The sequence below is a fragment of the Hyperolius riggenbachi genome, chromosome 3 (genome assembly GCF_040937935.1).
Source record: "Hyperolius riggenbachi isolate aHypRig1 chromosome 3, aHypRig1.pri, whole genome shotgun sequence".
Taxonomy (NCBI): domain Eukaryota; kingdom Metazoa; phylum Chordata; class Amphibia; order Anura; family Hyperoliidae; genus Hyperolius; species Hyperolius riggenbachi.
This window is the reverse complement of record NC_090648.1, coordinates 408,141,789-408,165,654: the sequence shown is the minus strand read 5'-3', so window position 1 is coordinate 408,165,654 and position 23,866 is coordinate 408,141,789.

The window sequence follows — 23,866 nt, the reverse complement described above, 5'->3', positions numbered from 1 at the left end:
GTTATCAGAAGGAAATAGAGTGTGTGTAGTGTGTGTACACAGACAGTGAGTGCACACACGCAGGAGCTAGTAGCCTATGAACAGTGACTGAGTGTCCTAGACTCCTAGTACAGTAAGAGTAAGTAGTAACAGTAAGTACAACTAACTAATTACAATAAGCAATCAGTTATCAGAAGGAAATAGAGTGTGTGTAGTGTGTGTACACAGACAGTGAGTGCACACACGCAGGAGCTAGTAGCCTATGAACAGTGACTGAGTGTCCTAGACTCCTAGTACAGTAAGAGTAAGTAGTAACAGTAAGTACAACTAACTAATTACAATAAGCAATCAGTTATCAGAAGGAAATAGAGTGTGTGTAGTGTGTGTACACAGACAGTGAGTGCACACACGCAGGAGCTAGTAGCCTATGAACAGTGACTGAGTGTCCTAGACTCCTAGTACAGTAAGAGTAAGTAGTAACAGTAAGTACAACTAACTAATTACAATAAGCAATCAGTTATCAGAAGGAAATAGAGTGTGTGTAGTGTGTGTACACAGACAGTGAGTGCACACACGCAGGAGCTAGTAGCCTATGAACAGTGACTGAGTGTCCTAGACTCCTAGTACAGTAAGAGTAAGTAGTAACAGTAAGTACAACTAACTAATTACAATAAGCAATCAGTTATCAGAAGGAAATAGAGTGTGTGTAGTGTGTGTACACAGACAGTAAGTGCACACACGCAGGAGCTAGTAGCCTATGAACAGTGACTGAGTGTCCTAGACTCCTAGTACAGTAAGAGTAAGTAGTAACAGTAAGTACAACTAACTAATTACAATAAGCAATCAGTTATCAGAAGGAAATAGAGTGTGTGTAGTGTGTGTACACAGACAGTGAGTGCACACACGCAGGAGCTAGTAGCCTATGAACAGTGACTGAGTGTCCTAGACTCCTAGTACTGTAAGTAGTAACAGTGAGTACAACTAACTAATTACAATATTCAATTACAATAATCAATCAGTTATCAGAAGGAAATAGAGTGTGTGTAGTGTGTACACAGACAGTGAGTGCACACACGCAGGAGCAGCTAGTAGCCTATGAACAGTGACAGTGAGTGTCCTAGTACAGTTACAGTATATAACTACAATACTAATACAATCAGTAGTAAAGGACAGCAGAAATACTGGTATAGAATAGAGAGAAATAAACAGAGGACAGGAGGACAGCTGCCCACACAGGCAAGGCCCTGAGGCCTAAAGCTGTAAGCCTGCAGCAGCTGGCCTGTCTCTATGTAACACAAAAGCTACTAACTAAAATACAATGTCTAACTAACTAACAACAATATAGGTGTGTATAGGAGGTGTATGTGAGCAAAAACGCTAGGTAAATGACCACAATAAAGCTCTTGCTAAGCCAAAGCACAAAGGAGCAACTCTCTCTCTATGCAAGTCTCAGGCAAGGACGGAGAAACGTAACATAGCGGCCGCTATTTATAGGGTAGGGGCTGGCCAGGGTCCCCCTCTGTGATTGGCTGCCGTCAGAGGGCCTGGGAGCCCTCTGATTGGCTCTAAGGACATCAATCTGGGCTATGACGCTATTCGAGCTCGGTACCGAGCTCGAATAGCGCCGTTTGCTCGAATAGCTCGAATAGTGAATGGGCTATTCGAGTGTACGCGAATAGCCCATTTGAATAGCTACAGCTATTCGGAGCTCGAATACCGAGCTCGAATAGCTGGAAAAGAGCTCGAATATTCGACCTCTGCTGAGCACCACTGATTCAGGTTGGAGTGAGCTCGAGATGTCTCCCAGAGCACCACTGCTGAATATATGCAAATTAACCATTGTACCCTTAGAAGCTAAACACACCTCCAGAACCGCTGGAATGCAATGATGTGTCAGCTTGTTAAATTGTACAGAGCCATAATAATCCAACATGCATACAGACTGTTTCGGATTGTTTGATCCTCATCAGTGCATGGCATGGATTAATTTGGCTCAATGGAGTAGGGCTTGTAAACCGAGAGGTACAGACTAACCAGCAAGCTCATGGTGACCCAGAACTCATTGGAGTGTGTAAGGGACTACAATGGTCCTAAAAGCCCCCTTACTAAGATGTTAAGAAAAACAAAAATTTGCTTTCCTAAAACAGAAAGAATTTGCGATAATTCAGGTTGGAGTGAGCTCGAGATGTCTCCCAGAGCACCACTGCTGAATATATGCAAATTAACCATTGTACCCTTAGAAGCTAAACACACCTCCAGAACCGCTGGAATGCAATGATGTGTCAGCTTGTTAAATTGTACAGAGCCATAATAATCCAACATGCATACAGACTGTTTCGGATTGTTTGATCCTCATCAGTGCATGGCATGGATTAATTTGGCTCTATGGAGTAGGGCTTGTAAACCGAGAGGTACAGACTAACCAGCAAGCTCATGGTGACCCAGAACTCATTGGAGTGCGTAAGGGACTACAATGGTCCTAAAAGCCCCCTTACTAAGATGTTAAGAAAAACAAAAATTTGCTTTCCTAAAACAGAAAGAATTTGCGATAATTCAGGTTGGAGTGAGCTCGAGATGTCTCCCAGAGCACCACTGCTGAATATATGCAAATTAACCATTGTACCCTTAGAAGCTAAACACACCTCCAGAACCGCTGGAATGCAATGATGTGTCAGCTTGTTAAATTGTACAGAGCCATAATTATCCAACATGCATACAGACTGTTTCGGATTGTTTGATCCTCATCAGTGCATGGCATGGATTAATTTGGCTCAATGGAGTAGGGCTTGTAAACCGAGAGGTACAGACTAACCAGCAAGCTCATGGTGACCCAGAACTCATTGGAGTGTGTAAGGGACTACAATGGTCCTAAAAGCCCCCTTACTAAGATGTTAAGAAAAACAAAAATTTGCTTTCCTAAAACAGAAAGAATTTGCGATAATTCAGGTTGGAGTGAGCTCGAGATGTCTCCCAGAGCACCACTGCTGAATATATGCAAATTAACCATTGTACCCTTAGAAGCTAAACACACCTCCAGAACCGCTGGAATGCAATGATGTGTCAGCTTGTTAAATTGTTAACAATGGTTAATTTGCATATATTCAGCAGTGGTGCTCTGGGAGACATCTCGAGCTCACTCCAACCTGAATTATCGCAAATTCTTTCTGTTTTAGGAAAGCAAATTTTTGTTTTTCTTAACATCTTAGTAAGGGGGCTTTTAGGACCATTGTAGTCCCTTACACACTCCAATGAGTTCTGGGTCACCATGAGCTTGCTGGTTAGTCTGTACCTCTCGGTTTACAAGCCCTACTCCGTAGAGCCAAATTAATCCATGCCATGCACTGATGAGGATCAAACAATCCGAAACAGTCTGTATGCATGTTGGATTATTATGGCTCTGTACAATTTAACAAGCTGACACATCATTGCATTCCAGCGGTTCTGGAGGTGTGTTTAGCTTCTAAGGGTACAATGGTTAATTTACATATATTCAGCAGTGGTGCTCTGGGAGACATCTCGAGCTCACTCCAACCTGAATTATCGCAAATTCTTTCTGTTTTAGGAAAGCAAATTTTTGTTATGCTTGATTGAACTACTATATTTGGCCTAATCAGGCCCAAACAAATTGGACACACATTTTGGCCGAATTTCCCATTACAACATATAAAAATAAAAAAATATTGCCATAATGTCACACCTCTAAAAACCCTAATTGGTGGGGAAAAAAACAAGATATAGTTCATTTCATTGCGATAAGTAAAGCTAAAGTTGTAAACGATTGAATGGAAGTAGCGCATAAAGGTGAAAAATGCTCTGGTGCTCAAGGGGTAAAACCACTCATGGGAACAAACCATTTCACAAAGGACAAACCATTAACCACTTCCACATAATTAGTGTTTCAATAAAACACATTTCCTACAACAATATGTACTGTGCACTGGCCCTTTAAGTACTACAAATAACATTGTTAAAAGAAGCTTCTGCTTCCACAATGCCACATACCAGCACAAGACTTTTTCCATCATTAGCACATGACAACTTCATAAACCAACACATTTATAATAGTGGGAGAAAAAACATGCTGCTTGAATTGACACTGATCAAAATGTACAATGCAGACAGTCAATATCATCAATCAGATCTAGAGACATGTCAACATTTCCCAAAACAACAGTCTGTGATAGAGCCAGGTTGGAACCACACCCTGATATACAGTAATGAACAAACAACAAAAAGCAACTACATACAGACATATATACATACAGGCAAGACAACAGATACATGTAATACACAGGCACAAACTCAGATACTTACAGTTGCCAAATAGACTCTCTCACGCCTGGTGAAATGTTGCACCATGATGGCTGATCAGTCAGGTTCCCTCTCACCAGATGAGTCACTTCCTGTCACTTCCTGTTTCCAAAGGGCGCCAACGCGCGCGTAGCACGTAGTGCGCTATGCACATATAACTCTGCGCCGCGCGTACACGGTGCCCCGCGTTGTGCGCGCAGAGGACTCTGCGCTACACGCGCATAGGACTCTGCGCTATGCGCGCATATTGCACACAGCACAGGAGAGGCTGAAGTAAAAATTAAATGTAAACATACAGAGATAATAATTAGCTACTTAGGGCCCGTTTAGGCTGCTTGCACACAGGGACGTTACAGGCGCACGTTAGGGCAGCCTGTAAGGCACAACACTGTAACACGTGGCCTGTTCACACTGCCCACGTTGCATTACATGTAAGGCTGCACGTTGTAGTGAAAGTGCAGCATGCAACGGCGTTTTTCCTGCCGCAAAATGGATTGCCAGGTGCCTTTAGCGCAAACTATTACCAGCAGAATCAATCCCAGTGATCGCACAGTTGGACAGTGTCCAACTGTGCGATCACTGTGATTTATTCTGATGGTAATAGTTTGTGCTAAAGGCACCTGGCAATCCATTTTGCGGCAGGAAATTTTTTGGGTGCGTCTATTGCGGCGAGCGTGAATTGTATGTGGATCGGCCGCGGGTAGGGAGCGTGTCGCTAGTGGCGGTCGATCCAATACAGGTATACATTACCTGACACTGTCCAATGGACACATGCAATGGCATGCACTGTGAAAATGACATACATTATGCAGTAATTTGTGCAAAATACACGTGTAGGCCACAATATACATGGACAACAGCATTGCAAGGCTATGTCCACCGTAATATTGATAGTCCAAAAATTTACTCTACGCTGCATCATGGATTATAATTAAAAAAAAGGGAGCAAAAAAAAAAAAAAAAAAAAAAATTCATTCAAAAAAGTCTACAATGACCCTTCCACGCACTACATTGCCAGCCTCATCTGGCTCCTCGACATCATCAAAGTCATCCGATTGCACAGATAAGGGTGTGTGTGGAAGCCTGTAGCCAGGGAGGTTTTGTTTAAAGAGTAACTGTCAGGCTGCAGAAGCTAATTTAAACCTCTATTCTCCTGTGTTAAACAGTTTAGAAGGAAGCTCAAAAGCCATTAGTGAAGATAAACATTTCAGTTACCTTTGATGTGTGCTTATCTTAAAGTCTGTTATAGACCCATAAAGACGCAAGCCGCAGCTAAACTGCAAAGCATTCTGGGGCCCTCCCCTCGGCTGCTAATGAGACGGTACAGGAGCTTCTAATCAGTCCAGCGCGCGAAGCACTGATAAATCTCGGGCAGACTACACTGCAGGAGTCAGCTATTGTTCCTAGCCACATGGCTCATTAATATTCACTGCACACCGTGTTGTTCAAGAACGAGCTTATCTGTGATCAGAAGCAGGCAGGACATGACGACACATTTGGCTTCACAAACATGGAGCCTGCCATGAGCTGTCAGGAGCATCTATCTCTGCATATACTATATACAAAATCTGTGAAATCCAAACGTGGACAGTGAAATGCATATGTAATGTAAGTACAGCCAATCTTTAGCTACTGATATATGTGTTTATTTTCTCTGAGACCCTATACCTAACAGCTCCTCTTTAATGCAAATGTTATGTAACACACAGCAGGCCACTATAATGTCAATGACCTTCTGTGGTTTGTATAACAACGCACCTCCACTGTTGTCAAGGCAGCGGAAACGCGATTTTAAGTGCCCAAAACAACGCTCTATAACAGAACGGGTACGAACATGTGCTCTGCTATAGGCCTCTTCCGCATTATTGCTTGGATGGCCAAGAGGTGTCAGAAGCCAGGGCAGGCAAGGATATCCTGCATCACCTTGAATGTAATACAAACAAAAAAAAATTATTATGGCAACATTACACATACATATATATCTATGACAAATGGAAAAACAAAACAAAAAATAAATCAATAAAAGTCAAAACTTAATAAGCAACCAGCCGCCTTCACGATAAAACGCATGAAAAAAATTAAATGACACGAACCAGGGAATTTAGCGACAACAGAGAATACTTCCATGTCAGCGCCACACACTACTTGGACATTCAAAGAATGGCCAAACTTCCGGTTCCGATACATGTATTCATCTGCACTTGGAGGAAAAAGTGCAACATGGGTGCAGTCAATGGCCCCGATGACATTGGGCATTTGGGCAAGATGGTAAAATGCCACTTTGACTGCATCCCATTGGGCACGGGACCTAGGAAAGTGGATAAACTGTCTGCTTATCCGTCGCATGCCCATCAGGAACTGGGATATAACCCTGCTCATGGTGGACTGGGACCCCACAGGCAAAGCCACCCAGCCGTTGAAAGCTCCCATTGGCCAGGAACTGCAGGCAGGCAAACAACTTAGTTTGCTCACTCACAGCATGACTTCGAGATGTTAATGGCCTGAGATAGGTCTCCAAACGAGCATACAGCTCATCAAAGGCTGCCCTGTTCAGCCTTGTCAGCCTCAGCAGTTCTCTGTCTGAAAGCAACGCCACATCAGTGCGTTCCGGTATGAGACGTGGAATCTGTCTCCTGCGCTGATTATAGCGGCATATGCGGTCAACAGTCCGAGCCTCATTCAACCAACAACCAAAAGGCTCCATCTGCAAATGAAATTGGAAAGGAAATAACAATAACAACATTTTACTAACTAACACTACACATACAGGACATTTTTTACATACCAATGCTCAAGGCATTCACACTATCAGGGGCCCATGAGCAGAGGGACCCCTCAGGACATCATAGTCAACTCACTTCAACTCATAATAAAAAGACACATTCATTCACATTGACACAAACAAATGTTACAAAAATACCATTTCACCTTGAAAAAAATGGAAGGCACAACATCAAACAGCACTTACTTGCTCAATCACAAACCATTCTGAATCCTCTCCTCATAAGCCAAGCTTATAAAGGCCAAAAACACCTGTTAGATGTTAACTACGTTATTGCATTAACATCATTATCACAAACACATGGTTAATTGATTGCGCATGCGCAGCGCGTAGTGGCCTCTGGCGCGCGCGCGCGCTGCTTAACGCGCGAAGTCAACGCAGAAGCAGATGCAATTTTATTCACAAGTTCACATCGCGTGATTTCGACGTAATACGCGCGATCGGAGGCATGTTCACGCGGAAACAGCTGCATCACGCGGTGCGCCTTGTTTGCGCGCGTAGCGAGGTGTGGTTTGCGCGCACGCCGGTGCGCGCAAGCTTTGCGCGCGGGGCTTAGTTTATCATGCCTTAACTGAGTTTAGGCGTGATAAGAGGCTTTTCACTCGCGTGCAAACACTTTGCACCGCTTTGTGAATCAGGCGCATGGTTTTGGCATGGAGGGATAAGCGTATTATACACATGCTTAGCACTTTCTACCCTGCTACTACAACAACACGGCAGAGAAGAATGAAAGGTAGAGTGACTGAAAATGTTGAGAAGCCCACAGCAGTTGTAGAATATACTAAACACATAGGAGCGGTTGACCGATTTGATCATTAAGGGCTGGTGCACACCGAGCGGCTTTTTGGGCGTTTTCAGATCCGCTTGCGGCTGCGGATCTGCTTGGTCAATGTATCTCAATGGGGTGGTGCACACCAGAGCGGCAGGCGTTTTGCAGAAACGAAAAATGCCTGGGTGAGGCATTTTTTGGATTGCGGATGCGTTTCTGCCTCAATGTTAAGTATAGGAAAAACGCAAACCGCTCTGAAAAACGGCACTTCAGAGCGGTTTTGCAGGCGTTTTTGTTACAGAAGCTGTTCAGTAACAGCTTTACTGTAACAATATATGAAATCTACTATACTGAAAACCGCAGCAGCAATCCGCAAAACGCTAGCAAAACGCCTCATAAAAATAAAAAAAGCGTTTAAAAATCTGCTAGCGTTTTGCGGATCTGCTAGCGGGTTTTGGTGTGCACCAGCCCTAAGGCCTGAAACACACCAGAGGAGTTTTTCTGAGCGTTTTGAGTTTTTAAATCTGCTGCTAATGTTATCCTATGTGTCTGTGCACACTGAAGCAATGAGGTTTTGTAAAAAACCCATAGCATTACATTGGGAAGAGGTTTTGAAACCTCTAAAAGCTCTTCCCAATGTAATGCTATGGGGTTTTTTACAAAACCTCATTGCTCCAGTGTGCACAGACACATAGGATAACATTAGCAGCAGATTTAAAAACTCAAAACGCTCAGAAAAACTCCTCTGGTGTGTTTCAGGCCTACACCAGTAGTTACTCTTTCAACAGAAAGTCAGTGAAGTGGTGGAGGAAGACCTTTTTTTGGTTGTTGGAGCTGGCAGTAGTGAATAGCTTCATAATTTACAACCAGTTGCATCCACATGAACAAAAGGATCATATCAGCTACCGCAAGAACCGGAAGACACCAGGTGGCAGGCGAAAAACCACCTATTTTTTGCGAAACTTGCTCACGCAGGCCAGGATTACACCCAGGAAATTATTTTAAAATGTACCATACTTTGGCCAACTTCTCTGCTACCAGCCAATAGAAGATACCAAACTGTCCAAATAAGGTATGAAATTAAATGTTATAACGTGTTCTTTAAAATAACATATACAATGTTACTGTGTTACGTTACATGTAAGAATGGGAGAGAGAGTAAGAGGGAGAGTGCATTTCTGTAAAAAAAAAAACTTAGAGTAGAAATGACTCCCTTTAGGAAAAAACTCCTAAAGTGGAAAGGGTTAATTTTGATCTTCAGTCAGAAACATTAAAAAATATTTACTATTTATATTGTAACTTGTGTGAGATCCAGGGCATCAACAGAAACAGTGGCAAATGGTGCTCTTGTTGTCTAGTGCAAACAAGCCTCTTGCAGAATAATGGGGAGTCATGCATGAGAATTTTCTTCTCCAGACAGTAGAATTCTCTCCCACTGATTGCTGACAAATGCCACAGAGTGTGTATCTTTGATTTTGTTTTTATGTTTTAGGGTGAATACATTTTAGAAACTGTTACTGGGAGGGGATATGGATGATCCAAAATAGTAATAGAACAATGTCTTACCTCAAAGGAAGAATATATCATGTTTGAGGTAAAAAAAACAATTGTTTTCTTTTGAACACTTAAACATAGGCCCCTATGCAAAGTTTTCGCCTAAGTGGTATTTTTCATCTTCTCTTTAACTACTTAAGTCTATCTGGACATATATATCCAGCACACGCTCCCGTCGCCTTCCAATAGCCCCGAGATCAATGAATGGGAACATAGACATCTAAGTCCCCGGCAGAAAAAAACGATGGTCTCTTATCAGAGGCCGCAGTATTTCTGCACAAAAAAAAGTTTCCCATCCTTCTAATGCTTCCTGGAAGTAGGAACTTTAACTTCCAGGACTTTTTGACTGTGGCCATCTTGTGGCCAAATAGTAAAACTACACCCACATGCATTTTTTATTAAAGAAACACATAATATTACATTAAAAAATAACTGTTTACCTCCTACACCAAAAATTACCCAAATACATTTTTTAATTAAAAAAAAATTACAATAAAAAAAAACAAAAATAAACACAAATAGTTATGCAAGGGTCTGAACTTTTGAATATGCATGTCAAGAGAGTATATTACTATAATGTTTTAAATTATAAGCTTGTAAATAGCGATGGACGCAAATTGAAAAAATGCACCTTTATTTCCAAATAAATTATCAGCACCATACATTGTGATAGGGACATAATTTAAACAGTGTAATAACCGGGACAAATGGGCAAATAAAATACATGGGTTTTAACCCTCTGGGCGATACAATTATATCGCCCAGGAGGTGGCGCAGCACTATTTTTTTAAAGGTTTTATTTTTTAAATCATGTAGCGAGCCCAGGGCTCGCTACATGATAGCCGCAGCTCAGCGGCATCCCTCCACCCACTCCGATCGCCTTCGGTGATCAGAGAAAGCAGGAAATCCAGTTCAGAAAGGGATTTCCTGCTGGGCTTCCCCGGTCGCCATGGCGACGGGGCGGGATGACGTCACCAACGTCATGGACGTCGTGACGTCAGAGGGAGTTCCGATCCACCCCTCAGCGCTGCCTGGCTCTGATTGGCCAGGCTGCGCAAGGGGTCGGGGATGGGGGGGTTGCGCGGCACGGCGGGTAGCGGCGGATCGGCGGCGAGCGGAAGTTACACGCAGCTAGCAAAGTGCTAGGTGCGTGTAACAAAAAAAAATTATGCAAATCGGCACACCAGGGCCTGAGAACTCCTCCTGTGCGACATACCCCGAGCTCAGCTCGGAATTATCTCCCAGGAGGTTAATTACGGTAGCATGTATTAATTTCAAACTATAATGGCCAAAAACTGAGAAATAATGATTTTTTTCCATTTCTTTCTTAATCTTTTTTAAAATGGATTTAGAATAAATTAATTCTTAGCAAAATGTATCACCCAAAGAAAGCCTAAACGGTGGCGGAAATAACAAGATATAGATCATTTAAGTGTGATAAGTAGTGAGAAAGTAATTGGCGACTGAATAGTAGGTGAAAGTTGCTCGGATGCATAAGGTGAAACAAAACTGTAGGCTGAAGTGATTAAAAATAATTTTACAGCACTTTATAATTGAAAAAGTACCCAAAAGTTAGTGAGAAAGTACTATTAAAATTATTTTGAGTATTTTCTTGCTTGCTGGTTGTTTAAAAGGCATTTTATGACAAGGTGTGAAAATATCTGTTAGGAGAAAACTGAGGAGAAAAAGTGAAATTGCATATGGGCCATAATCTGTTTTAAGGTGGCCATACATTTATAGATTATGGTTATAGACTGTTGATATACCAATGCTCTCTCCCCCCCCCCCCCACACACACCTGTCAAATTTATACTTTCAATTGATATTTAAGTCAAAATCGATGACAAATTTCCACTGTGTGCGCACTGCACATCCTGACATCCTTCTGCAACAATATCCCAGCCTCGCACGTCACAGTGACGCAGATCACAAGGCCGGAAGCCTCTGCATTCCATCCTGGTTGCTGCACTCACGCGCATGAATATCTCCAACGCGCAAGCTCATAAACCACTGCTAGATGGCGCTAAAATTGAAAAAGAAATTACAGACACACCTGTGGACATTGCACTGTGGAAATGCTGTAACATATCTTAAAGGCTCTCCATGGAAAAAGAAAACATACTATGCTAAAATTTACTATGTGGACATATGGCTGTGCATGGATAAAAGTCCATTATAACACAAGTCATAGATCACCAGCAAAAATGGGGGTGTAAGTCCTAATCATCAAAATAAAATTGACAAGGACAGAATGAAAAGATAAGAAATAAGAGGAGGCGGAGATAAAGAAAGGAGGCACTAAAGAACTATAAACACATTTTCATGCGCAACTTTTCATTTTAACTACCATCACAATTTAATGGATTAATACTCAATTTCTATGCCATCTAAACAGCTCCCCCACACAACCCCACAACCCACCATATCTACACACAACCTAATATTTATTAAAAGCAATCTTAAGATACATAGGACATTACTTAAATTATAAACCTATCAACATACCATAAATATTACATAGGAAATGCATAATTGTTTCAAGGATTAAGGAAGCATGCCATGTCAATATGATCACTGAGGCTTAACTCCCCCATGGCATTCATCCTTATTATCCACTGACTTTCCTGTCTCAAAAGGAGTTGTTCCCTATCTCCCCCTCTGTGGGGGATAGGAACCTGCTCAAGTAGTACAAAAGAAAGACAGGGGAATATTTTGATGTTCAGTTCTTATATGCGCAATGAGTCTGGTACAGCCTTTCCCTGAGTCCATTGATCGACAATGTTCCTGTACCCTCTTCTTCATCTCTCTGGTGGCCATACCGATGTAAACACGTGAGCACGGGCACCATAAGAAATTGACTACAAATTTTGTCTGACAAGTTATTTTGACTGCCACTGTTCTTGGTTTATTCTTTATTCCCACGTTTACACTTTTCAATTGGGGGCACATTGAGCAACGCCGACATTTGTAATTAACACAAGGTTGTAGACGTTCCAGCCAATTTGGTTCTTGCGATAAACTAAATTTACTTTTTGAAACTCGGCTCCCTATTGAAGGATTGGGTATGTGCTTATAACTTTGATGGTTATGTTGGCTAACCCCCTATGTGTTATATGGACAAGCCTGAGTAAATAAAGCTTTTTTAAGGACATTTCAGCAGTGTCAGATCGATTCTCTCTACATGTTTAAGTTACTTTTTTGTTGCCCCTGAAGATCTAGAGCATGCTTTCTGTTCATTACATGCCCAATATATCCTCCATACTTGGCATGAAAACAAGTGTATATCTGGGCAAGCAAAACCATAGTGCCTGTCGCTGTTTTCTACTTTTGCAATATATTCTTACGTATTATCCCATCTACTGAATTAGACTGCTTGCTGTTTAAAATATATTTACTCCTACTTAGAAAAATACAGATCATTGGAAAGCTTCCACTTGCACCATGACTCATGTCGGTGTGACGCACCATTCATGAGTTAGGGGGTGTTGAACAAGGAGTGTCCACTCCTTTAGCGACATTACCTTCTTTACTGAGATCATTGTCCTCTTGATCTCCCACTTTGCTCATTGGGCTGGGGGTTCGGCCCCTGCTTTGGTTGGACAATGTTTTATTCTAACTCTACGTCCATTTGGATAGTGGACATTGCACTCCAGGACCACTGCCTGCTTCCTTCGCTCACTGGGCTTCGAATTGCCAGGTTAGTGCTGCTGGCAGCCAGGCACAGTGGACACCCCTCAATCAACACCCTGTTACTCAGTAATGGTGCATTGCACTAATGCAGAGCATAGTGCAAAAACAAAAAGCCAAGATTCTTGGCTTTCCAACCATATGATTTTCAAAGGGAGTAAATATATTCTAAACAGGAAGCAGTCAAAATTGGTAGATAGGATAATAGGGAAGTACCATTCAGGGGCGTTCCTTTCATTGGGTGCCAGGGGGCGTGGCGCACCGGGTGACTGACAAGGAGGGGGGTGTCACAAAGGCCTCTCACAGAGGCCATGAACCGGAGGGAAAGCAGCGCAAGGAGGAGGGGCAGTGGGGACAGTGGTGGGAGGGGACAGAACCCCCTCCCTCACTCTCTTTCCTCCATATATGCGGGTGGCAGGCAGGCACAGCGGGCGGAGAATAACTCACCTGACTTCTGCGTTCCAGAGCAGCGAGCGCGGAAGCAATTACTCACTACAGGAGGCGACACTGCAGGAAGTGACACAGCCAGCGGTGGAACACAAGTAAGGAAGTGAGTAATTTCTTCCCCGACGGCTGTGCATTTAGCAAAAATAGCTGGAGGGGGAGCACGAATGGGGGAGCTGCCCCCCCTTCCTAGCTGTTACCCCCTCCAGGCTACTTATCGGGGGTGGGGGGGCATCCTCACAAATTTGCCTCAGGCTGGCAAAACGTCTAGAATTGGCCCTGGTTCTGGCCCCCTCCCCGTCGCTGTCCCTGTTGCCCCACCTTCCTGTGCTGCCCCTCCTGGGGCAACTATACTAGCTACACTGGGGCAACTATACTAGCTACACTGGGGACAACTATACTGGCTACACTGGAGGCAACTATACTAGCTACACTGGGGGCAAACTATACTAGCTATACAGGGGCAACTATACTAGCTACACTGGGGCAACTATACTACCTATACTGGGGGCAACTATACTTGTTATACTGGGGCAATTATACTACGGGTAACTATACTACCTATACTAGGGGCAGCTACAATAGCTACCTATACTGGGGCAACTATATTAGCTACCTATACTGGGGGTTATACTACCTATACTGGGGGCAACTATACTACCTATACTGGGGATAACTATACTAGCTACCTATACTGGGGCAACTTTATTACATATACTGGGGGCACCTATACTTGGCATTACCTTTCGTGGTGCGCTTAGTTTGCCACACTCACTCCTTTACTTTTTTCTGGGCGTGGGGGTGTCTTATAATACCCAGCACAGGGTGTCCAGCGGCTGGCTGGATGATGTAATGGTTAAGGGCTCTGCCTCTGATGCAGGAGACCTGGGTTCGAATCTCGGCTCTGCCTGTTCAGTAAGCCAGCACCTATTCAGTAGGAGACCTTAGGCAAGTCTCCCTAACACTGCTACTGCCTATAGAGCGTGTCCTAGTGGCTGCAGCTCTGGCGCTTTGAGTCCGCCAGGAGAAAAGCGCGATATAAATGTTATTTGTCTTGTCTTGTCTTGTCAAATGCCCTAGGTACGCAACTGGTACTATCCCCCCCCCCCCCCCAAAAAAAAAAAAGTCAACCCTCAATGATCTGCTTATTTAGGATCAACAAGACAGAACTAAAACAGATGTGTATCTAGATGATTGGGGTTCTTGCTTGGGCTGTTTTTATTTTCTGTTTACTGTTTTAAAAGTCCATGGGGCACAGGCTTTTTTTTTATCAATAATGTAACCTTGTAGATGTATATTGCTTCTTTGTTTGCAGTCTGTGAACTGTATTATATTTGTACATAGTATTAGTGAATGTTGCATGCCATTATTTTAAGGTTCTTAAAGGGAATCTGAAGTGAAAATAAACATATGAGATAATGGGCTTGATTCACTTAGCCTGTCGTGCTGTAGCAGTGTGAGGTAAAGCTTGCTGCGCTCACTATTTAAACAAGTGGTACTTCCTGATTGTGAGGACACACTACATGTGCTAGTGTCAACCTAGCGTGCCCTCCTTAGCAATGGCCGCTCCTTACCATATGCCACGTGATAGTGATGTATAGCGGCCATTATACTTCACTAGCGCTACCACTATACATCACTATCATGTGTCATATGGGAAGGAGCGGCAGTCGCTAAGGAGGGCACGCTATGTCGGCACTAGCGTGCATAGTGTGCCCTCGCTATCAGGTAGTGCCACTAGTTTAAATAGAGCATACATATCCAGGCACATCATCTCTAGTTAGGACATTAAAATAAGTTATAAAGGAAAGGGAGGTGCTAATGGGGGTGTAGCCAGACAAATAGCAAAAAAACAAGAACAAAAAACAAACAATTAATCCTTTGCACACTTGCATGCAAATGTTCAAACAAATGCATTCACAGATTCACTCATCCAGGCACCACTATTATCCCTACAGCTAAGTTAAAAGCCGGGGTCTTATTTCACGAAAGAATGCATTCTCTTGCTTAGTCACCTACACTGCACAGAAGTACCCAGGTGAGCGTAGGTGTCATAACTCTGGCTCTGTAACATGCATAGTGCAGACATGCAAACATTCATCGCATCAAACTTAGGGATAAGGAGCACACATCCTGACGTCCTCTCCCGAGACAGATAGCGAATGTAATGTATCCATGCGCACCATGCACATACACCAGCATAAGCTGTGTGCATTTTGACAAAAAACAAAGACAGAGAAAGGAGGGACTGCACTGGATTACGTTAGCTACCTTGTGTAATTGGTATGATGTGCTATCTGGGTTAAATGTACTTTAGATTAAAAGAAATCAGAATGGTGGTTAAATGGGGTGAAAATGTTGCAATAGTTCACTGTAATATAAAAAGTATAAAGAAGTTATTTTTTATAGTTTGCCATGGGCATAGTGTAAAATAACAAAGTGTTATGATATACTGTATTCATATGTATAAGCTTATTAGCAATGCATCCAAAGCATAATGAGATGTTGAAAAGTATTGCTGGCAGTTTTGGAATAATTACATCAAGTACAGAAAGAAGGCTATGCCAGACACACATCTATACCTCCATCTAATTTTGCAGGTACCATGACTTGCATGTCCATAATTTGGTAATTAAATGAATTCTTCTTGGAACTGTATTATCAATAACACAGCATTATACTTCTGTTGCTATGTACTGTACATCTTTTTGACATAGATGCGATCAACAGCACATGCAGATGTGCACTGTCTTAAACATGCAGAAGGGTATCAAATGTCAAAATAAAGTGTAGAGAAACCGAGAGCCCAATACAGTGTAGTAAGTTAAGCATAAATGAAGTAAAGGTTATCGTGAGAAAATTATACTCACAAACATGGGTTACCACAAAGGCAATCACTGTATAGGCAGGTGAGGAGATTAGACCTGTCCTCACTCAGGGATAAGAAGTCGCTCTCTGTAGATGCGAAAGGGGGTAGATCACCCCTCCACCAGGGGTGGACACGGTATAGTAGTAGGAGAACAGAGGCGCCAGCAGGATAAAAGCGGATAAAAACTTGATTAAATCGGATAATAGTATTTAATAAATGTGATTGCTGCTATTCAGACAGTCTTTCGTGTCTGCTTAATGGAGGTAAGTCCACCACTTCCTCCCAGCAAATTTTAAAGTTTTTATCCGCTTTTATCCTGCTGGCGCCTCTGTTCTCCTACTGCTCAAATGTCAAAATGAACAACTGTCAATGTGGAGATGTGTACCTATGTGTTTCTAAATGCAGCAAGGTTCCTCTGATGTATTTTGCACTTTATCTACAGTCAATATTCTTTGAACTTGTGCACAGCGGTTTATACCTATCTACAGTCATGAATTATTAATGTGATTATGACAAGCTTATGTGGAGCCTCTGACACATGTATCAGGTACATCTACAAACTCTGTAGATCACATCAGACTATAAGTGATGTTATAACTATTTACACAGCAACAACAGCGCAATGCACTGATTCCCAACCCATGTGCCGCGACACATTCATGTGTCACGGCAGCATCGGGTATGTGTCATCGCTTGCCGCCCGCTCTGTCTCTCTCTGCCTCTCCCAGCCTTTCCTGGGATGATCGCACAGCACCCGACAATTAGAGATGTCCCGAACAGTTCGCACGCAAACTTATTTGCACAAAAACAACGCGGGTTCGCTTTTTAATCGAATCGCGAACTTAAAGGAATTCTATGAAAGTTGTACTATTTTCTGACACCAGCATAAATCAATATGGCAAAAACAGTATGAATGGTTGCAGCATATGTTTTTACTGTGCAGTGCTTTTTTTTTTTAATCTACCTTCCTGACGCCATCCCCTTAAGAAACTGATGGCGACGGATCATGGGCGAGTTCATTATTTGAGGTGATTCCTCTTTTTTAGTGAGGCAGTGAAATCACCAGAGCGCGTTATACAGCGCGTGTCCCTCCGAACAAGTTGCTATGAGTAGCTCTCGCTCTTAATCCTTGTTGTGAAAGGAACTTCTGTGTGCCGCTGCAACGGCAAACGAATGAGCTGGAGGTGGGCGCGTTATTGCTCCGAATGGAGCAGAATGAAGCAGCGGGCCAGTGGCACACAGAAGTTCCTTTCACAACAAGGAAAGAGCGAGAGCTCCTCATAGCAATTTATTAGTTCGGAGGGACACGCGCTGTATAACGCGCTCTGGTGATTTCACTGCCTCACTAAAAAAGAGGAATCACCTCAAATAATGAACTCGCCCATGATCCGTCGCCATCAGTTTCTTAAGGGGACGGCGTCAGGAAGATAGATTTTAAAAAAAAGCACTGCACAGTAAAAACATATGCTGCAACCATTCATACTGTTTTTGCCATATTGATTCATGCTAGTGCCAGAAAATAGTACAACTTTCATAGAATTCCTTTAATGCGGGTTCGACCCACCTCCTATACTACATCGTCGGGCTAAACTTTGACCCTCTACATCACAGTCAGCAGACACATGGCAGCCAATCAGGCTGCACTCCCTCCTGGAGCTCCCACCCCTTATATAAGGCAGCAGCGTCGGCCATGTTCTCACTCTGTGTGCTGCTGTTTTAGTGAGAGAAGGGAGAGAGGTTGCTGCAGTGATAGAAAAAGCTTAGTTAGGCTCTTGTTAGCTTGCTCATTGCTGATATTTGTTGCTGAAAAGCACCACCAAAACAGCTCTTTTGAGAGCTATTGTTCTTGTGATATGTTTTTTGTGTGTGTGTGTGTGTGAGACCTACTGACACTGCATATACAGCCCTGTCTGTCACAGCTGGTTCTTGCTAATTGCTATACTGTGCCAGGCCCAGCACATTTGGTGCCTAGTGTGACATCTGCACATTGTATTATAATACCAGTCACTGCATACCTTTCACTGCATCTGTGTGGCCGCACACTATTTTATATAGCAGTCACTGCAGACATTTCACTGCATCTGTGTGACGCACACTGTTTTATATACCAGTCACTGCATACATTTTACTGCATCTTTGTGACCACACGCTGTTTATATACCAGTCACTGCATACCTTTCACTACACCTGTGTGATTGCACATTGTATTAGTCAAGTCAGTGCATACCTTTCACTTCATCCCCCCCAATATGAACAAAACAACAGGTAGAGCCAGAGGCAGGTCTGTTCGAGGTTGTGCTGTCGTGATTTCGTGCGACCCTCAACCAAAGTACAGTGTTCAGAAGAAGGCACGTGCCATCAACGCCCAATATTGTCAGGACGTAGTTGACTATTTAACACAGAACACCTCATCTTCCTCAGTTTCCGCATGGAAGCGTAACATATCGTCCTCCTCTTGCTGTGATTCTGGCACCCCACTTAACACTCCGACGCCAGCCACCACCAAAGTGCCATCATCCCAGAGCTCAGCGGTATGGAAATTTTTTTGCGTGTCTGCCTCAGATGAGAGCAATGCCATCTGTACTCTCTGCCACTGAAAATTGAGCCGTGGAAAGACCGAGACCCGCGTAGGGATAACTACCTTACGAAGGCACACAATGAAAAAGCACAAACTGCAATGGGATGACCACCTGAGGAAAAGCAGCACACAAAAGCAAAGCCACACACCGCAGTGGAAGATACCAGGCCGCAATTATTCCTCAAAAAAGGCAATACCCAAACTGTACCATGATGTTGAAAGGCAAGTGGTGTTATCTCTGGCACACAGCGTTGGGTCAATGGTCCATCTGACCACGGATGCCTGGTCTGCAAAGCATGCTCAGGCCTGCCCAAAGACTAAGTCAGTCTCCACACACAGCATTGGAGGCATTGTCACTGAGAAGAGATGTCGCCTAAGTCACAAAAGTGTTTAGTACCTCACCTTTATCAAAATGAATGAAGCATGGATCCCGGAGGGCTACTGCCCGCCTGAAGACTAAGTCAGTCCCCACACACAGCATCTCTGCCTGCACGACGTTTGACTGCCTGCTCCAAGACTAAGTCTGTCCTCACACAGCATCTCTGCCTGCAGGCCGCTTGACTGCCTTCTCTGCCACCACCAACAGGGTCCAGTACTCCAGATGGATTCCTGAATTTTTAAGGCCGCTATAATAATTTTTCTGGTGCGTGTACATGCCTGCCTAATTTTTCTGGCTGCACTGCGGCTGCAACAACAAAACAAAAGGCATGTACATGTGTCAATTCCCCTTTGTGATCGTTACCTTGAAGGGGCTTGCGTATCACAATGAAGCAATGACCGGCTATATTAGTGTGTTGGGGGCACACCTGACCCAAGAAGATAATAAGGTCATTGCTTCATTGTGGACAGGCCAAATTCAATCAGCTGGACACTCAGTCACTATTGTTCTGTCATTGAGCTACCTTAGCCCGACCATATGGGCTTGAAAACTGCCATCGCCTGCACTCTCGCCATGGTGCGCACCAGTCCAGCACGGCCATCACTACACAAACAGCTGTTTGCGGTGAGTTACACAGTGAGTTTGGTCTGTCAGTGTGAAGCAGTCTCTCGCTTCCCGTCTTATTCTGACTGCATGCTGTAAGTGTAAACACACAGTACAAACATGCCACCCCTGTAATCTATGCAAGTGTTTCACCTAGTTTCATTAGAGAACCATCTCTGCTTGCAATATCCGACATGCCTCTTTAAGATAGCCTACACACACCCTACTACACAATAACTCTTTACTGAAGATTTATTCTGCAGCCCTACCTAGTGTCCCCCCCCCCCCCTCCCCAGATTGTAAGCCTCTGGCAGGGTCCTCCCCTACCTAGTGTAGTCTACATGATTGTGTGCTCCTTTTCTATGGTAGCCTGTACTTGTATTACTGGGCCTACCTAACCAGCCCATAATCACATGATCATGTATCTTGCACCGTTTGTAGAGATGAGCGTAATGACCTAATTACGATTTTGCGAAATTTCGCGTAATTAGTGTAATTACGATTATGGCCGTAAGTACATAATCGTAATGAAGAAGGATTTCGCGAAATTTCGCGTAAGCGTAATTTTCGCGTAATTTTCGCATTACAGTCGTATCATGCCGTAATTTCGCATTAAACGCTACCGTAATTTCGCGTTAAACCGTAACGCTCCGTATAATATAAAAAAGCCGCCGACTTTAAGGGTTAATAGCAAAGCCCCCTTAAATGCTAAGAGCCTCAAATTTGGAGAATATATTAAGGAGACCAGGAGGAATAAGAGGAAAATTTTTTTTTTCAAAAAGACCTTATGGTTTTTGAGAAAATCGATGTTAAAGTTTCAAAGGAAAAATGTAAACATTTAAAAACCCGCCGACTTTAACGGTTAATAGCAAAGCCTGCTTAAAGTTTAGGAACACCAAATTCCCAGGGTATATTAAGGGGATCAGTGGGAATAAGAGGAAAATTTTTTTTTTCAAAAAGACCTTATAGTTTTTGAGAAAATCGATTTTTAAGTTTCAAGGGCGAAAATGTCTTTTAAATGCGGAAAATGTCAGTTTTTTTTGCACAGGTAACAATAGTGTATTATTTTCATAGATTCCCCCAAGTGGGAAGAGTTTTACTTACTTCGTTCTGAGTGTGGGAAATATAAAAAAAAAACGACGTGGGGTCCCCCCTCCCAGACCTCTTTAACCCCTTGTCCCCCATGCAGGCTGGGATAGCCAGAATGCGGAGCACCGGCCGCGTGGGGCTCCGCACCCTGACTATACCAGCCCGCATGGTCCATGGATTGGGGGGTCTCGGAAGGGGAGGGGCAGCCAAGCTTTCCCCTCCCCCTCCGAGCCCTTGTCCAATCCAAGGACAAGGGGCTCTTCTCCACCTCCGATGGGCGGTGGAGGTGGAGGCCGCGATTTCCTGGGTGGGGGGTTCATGGTGGAATCTGGGAGTCCCCTTTAAAAAGGGGTCCCCCAGATGCCCACCCCCCTCCCAGGAGAAATGAGTATAGAGGTACTTGTAGTACCCCTTACCCATTTCCTTTAAGAGTTAAAAGTAAATAAACACACAAACACATAGAAAAAGTATTTTAATTGAACAAAAAACATAACCACGAAAAAAGTCCTTTAATATTCTTAATTAACCATTAATACTTACCTGTCCCTTTAAATAAATGATCCCACGCAATATCCTCGGAAATGTTCTATCAGTTACAATGTAACAAAGTTATTATGTAACAACTTTGTTACATTGTAACTACGCCGCACCCGACGCCACTCGCCGCTCAGCCGCCGCATACGCGTCCGTGCAGGACGCTAAGTCCCCGCAGCTCCCGCTGTCCACCCCGCCCACATCTGTCACCCACATGTCACCCACATGTGGGTGACATGTGGGAGAGGCGGGGAGGGCAGCGGAGCCGGCGGGGACTTAGCGTCCTGCACGGACCCGACAGAGCTCTGAGCTATATAGCTCAGAGCTCTGAGAAGCATCTTTGTATTTGGGCTCCAAGGAGCCCCATTGGTCCTTAGCAGACCAATGGGGTTCCTTCAAATCAGAAGGAACCCCATTGGTCTGCTAAGGACCAATGGGGCTCATTGGAGCCCAAATACAAAGATGCTTTCGAGAGCTCTGAGCTATAGCTCAGAGCTCTGTCGGGTCCTGCAGCGCAGACGAGGCGGCGGCGGCGGCGGTGAGTGACGTCGGGTGCGGCGTAGTTACAATGTAACAAAGTTGTTATATTGTAATAACTTTGTTACATTGTAACTGATAGAACATTTCCGAGGATATTGCGTGGGATCATTTATTTAAAGGGACAGGTAAGTATTAATGGTTAATTAAGAATATTAAAGGACTTTTTTCGTGGTTATGTTTTTTGTTCAATTAAAATACTTTTTCTATGTGTTTGTGTGTTTATTTACTTTTAACTCTTAAAGGAAATGGGTAAGGGGTACTACAAGTACCTCTATACTCATTTCTCCTGGGAGGGGGGTGGGCATCTGGGGGACCCCTTTTTAAAGGGGACTCCCAGATTCCACCATGAACCCCCCACCCAGGAAATCGCGGCCTCCACCTCCACCGCCCATCGGAGGTGGAGAAGAGCCCCTTGTCCTTGGATTGGACAAGGGCTCGGAGGGGGAGGGGAAAGCTTGGCTGCCCCTCCCCTTCCGAGACCCCCCAATCCATGGACCATGCGGGCTGGTATAGTCAGGGTGCGGAGCCCCACGCGGCCGGTGCTCCGCATTCTGGCTATCCCAGCCTGCATGGGGGACAAGGGGTTAAAGAGGTCTGGGAGGGGGGACCCCACGTCGTTTTTTTTTATATTTCCCACACTCAGAACGAAGTAAGTAAAACTCTTCCCACTTGGGGGAATCTATGAAAATAATACACTATTGTTACCTGTGCAAAAAAAAACTGACATTTTCCGCATTTAAAAGACATTTTTGCCCTTGAAACTTAAAAATCGATTTTCTCAAAAACTATAAGGTGTTTTTGAAAAAAATTTTTTTCCTCTTATTCCCACTGATCCCCTTAATATACCCTAGGAATTTGGTGTTCCTAAACTTTAAGCAGGCTTTGCTATTAACCGTTAAAGTCGGCGGGTTTTTAAATGTATACATTTTTACTTTGAAACTTTAACATCGATTTTCTCAAAAACTATAAGGTCTTTTTGAAAAAAAATTTTTTCCTCTTATTCCTCCTGATCTCCTTAATATATTCTCCAAATTTGAGTCTCTTAGCATTCAAGGGGGCTTTGCTATTAACCCTTAAAGTCGGCGGCTTTTTTATATTATACGGAGCGTTACGGTTTAACGCGAAATTACGGTAGCGTTTAATGCGAAATTACGGCATGAACGAAACGCGAAATTTCGCGTTGAAAATTACGCTTACGGTATTTTCAATTACGATTTTAATGGCAATTTCGCTACGCTAATTTCGCATCGTAATCGCAAATTTCGCATGCGTAATTATAGTAATGCGAAATTACGAAAATTTCAGCTCAACTCTAACCGTTTGCCTTTTATAACCTTGTTCTATGTTGTATAACCTTGTTATGTCTGTCATTCTTGTCTTACTGTATATATTTATAGTCCAGCGCTACATAATATGTTGGCGCTTTATAAATACAATAACTAATAATACTAAATTATAGTCATCTAAGCATTGACTTAATTTAGACAATCATTATATTTGTCACTGTGGACAAGAATCATATAAAAGTAATAGAGTAGCACTCATAGTCAATAAAAGAGTGAAAAAGGCAATACTAGGGTACAGTCTAAAAAATGACAGAATGATCAAATCCAAGGCAAACAATTCAACATCACTGTAATTCAAGTCTAGGCACCAACTACAGGGGCCAATGAGACTGAAGTTAACCAATTCTTAATTAGCCAATTCTAGTTCTAGACCTCCTAGAACTAAGACCAAAAAAGATGTTA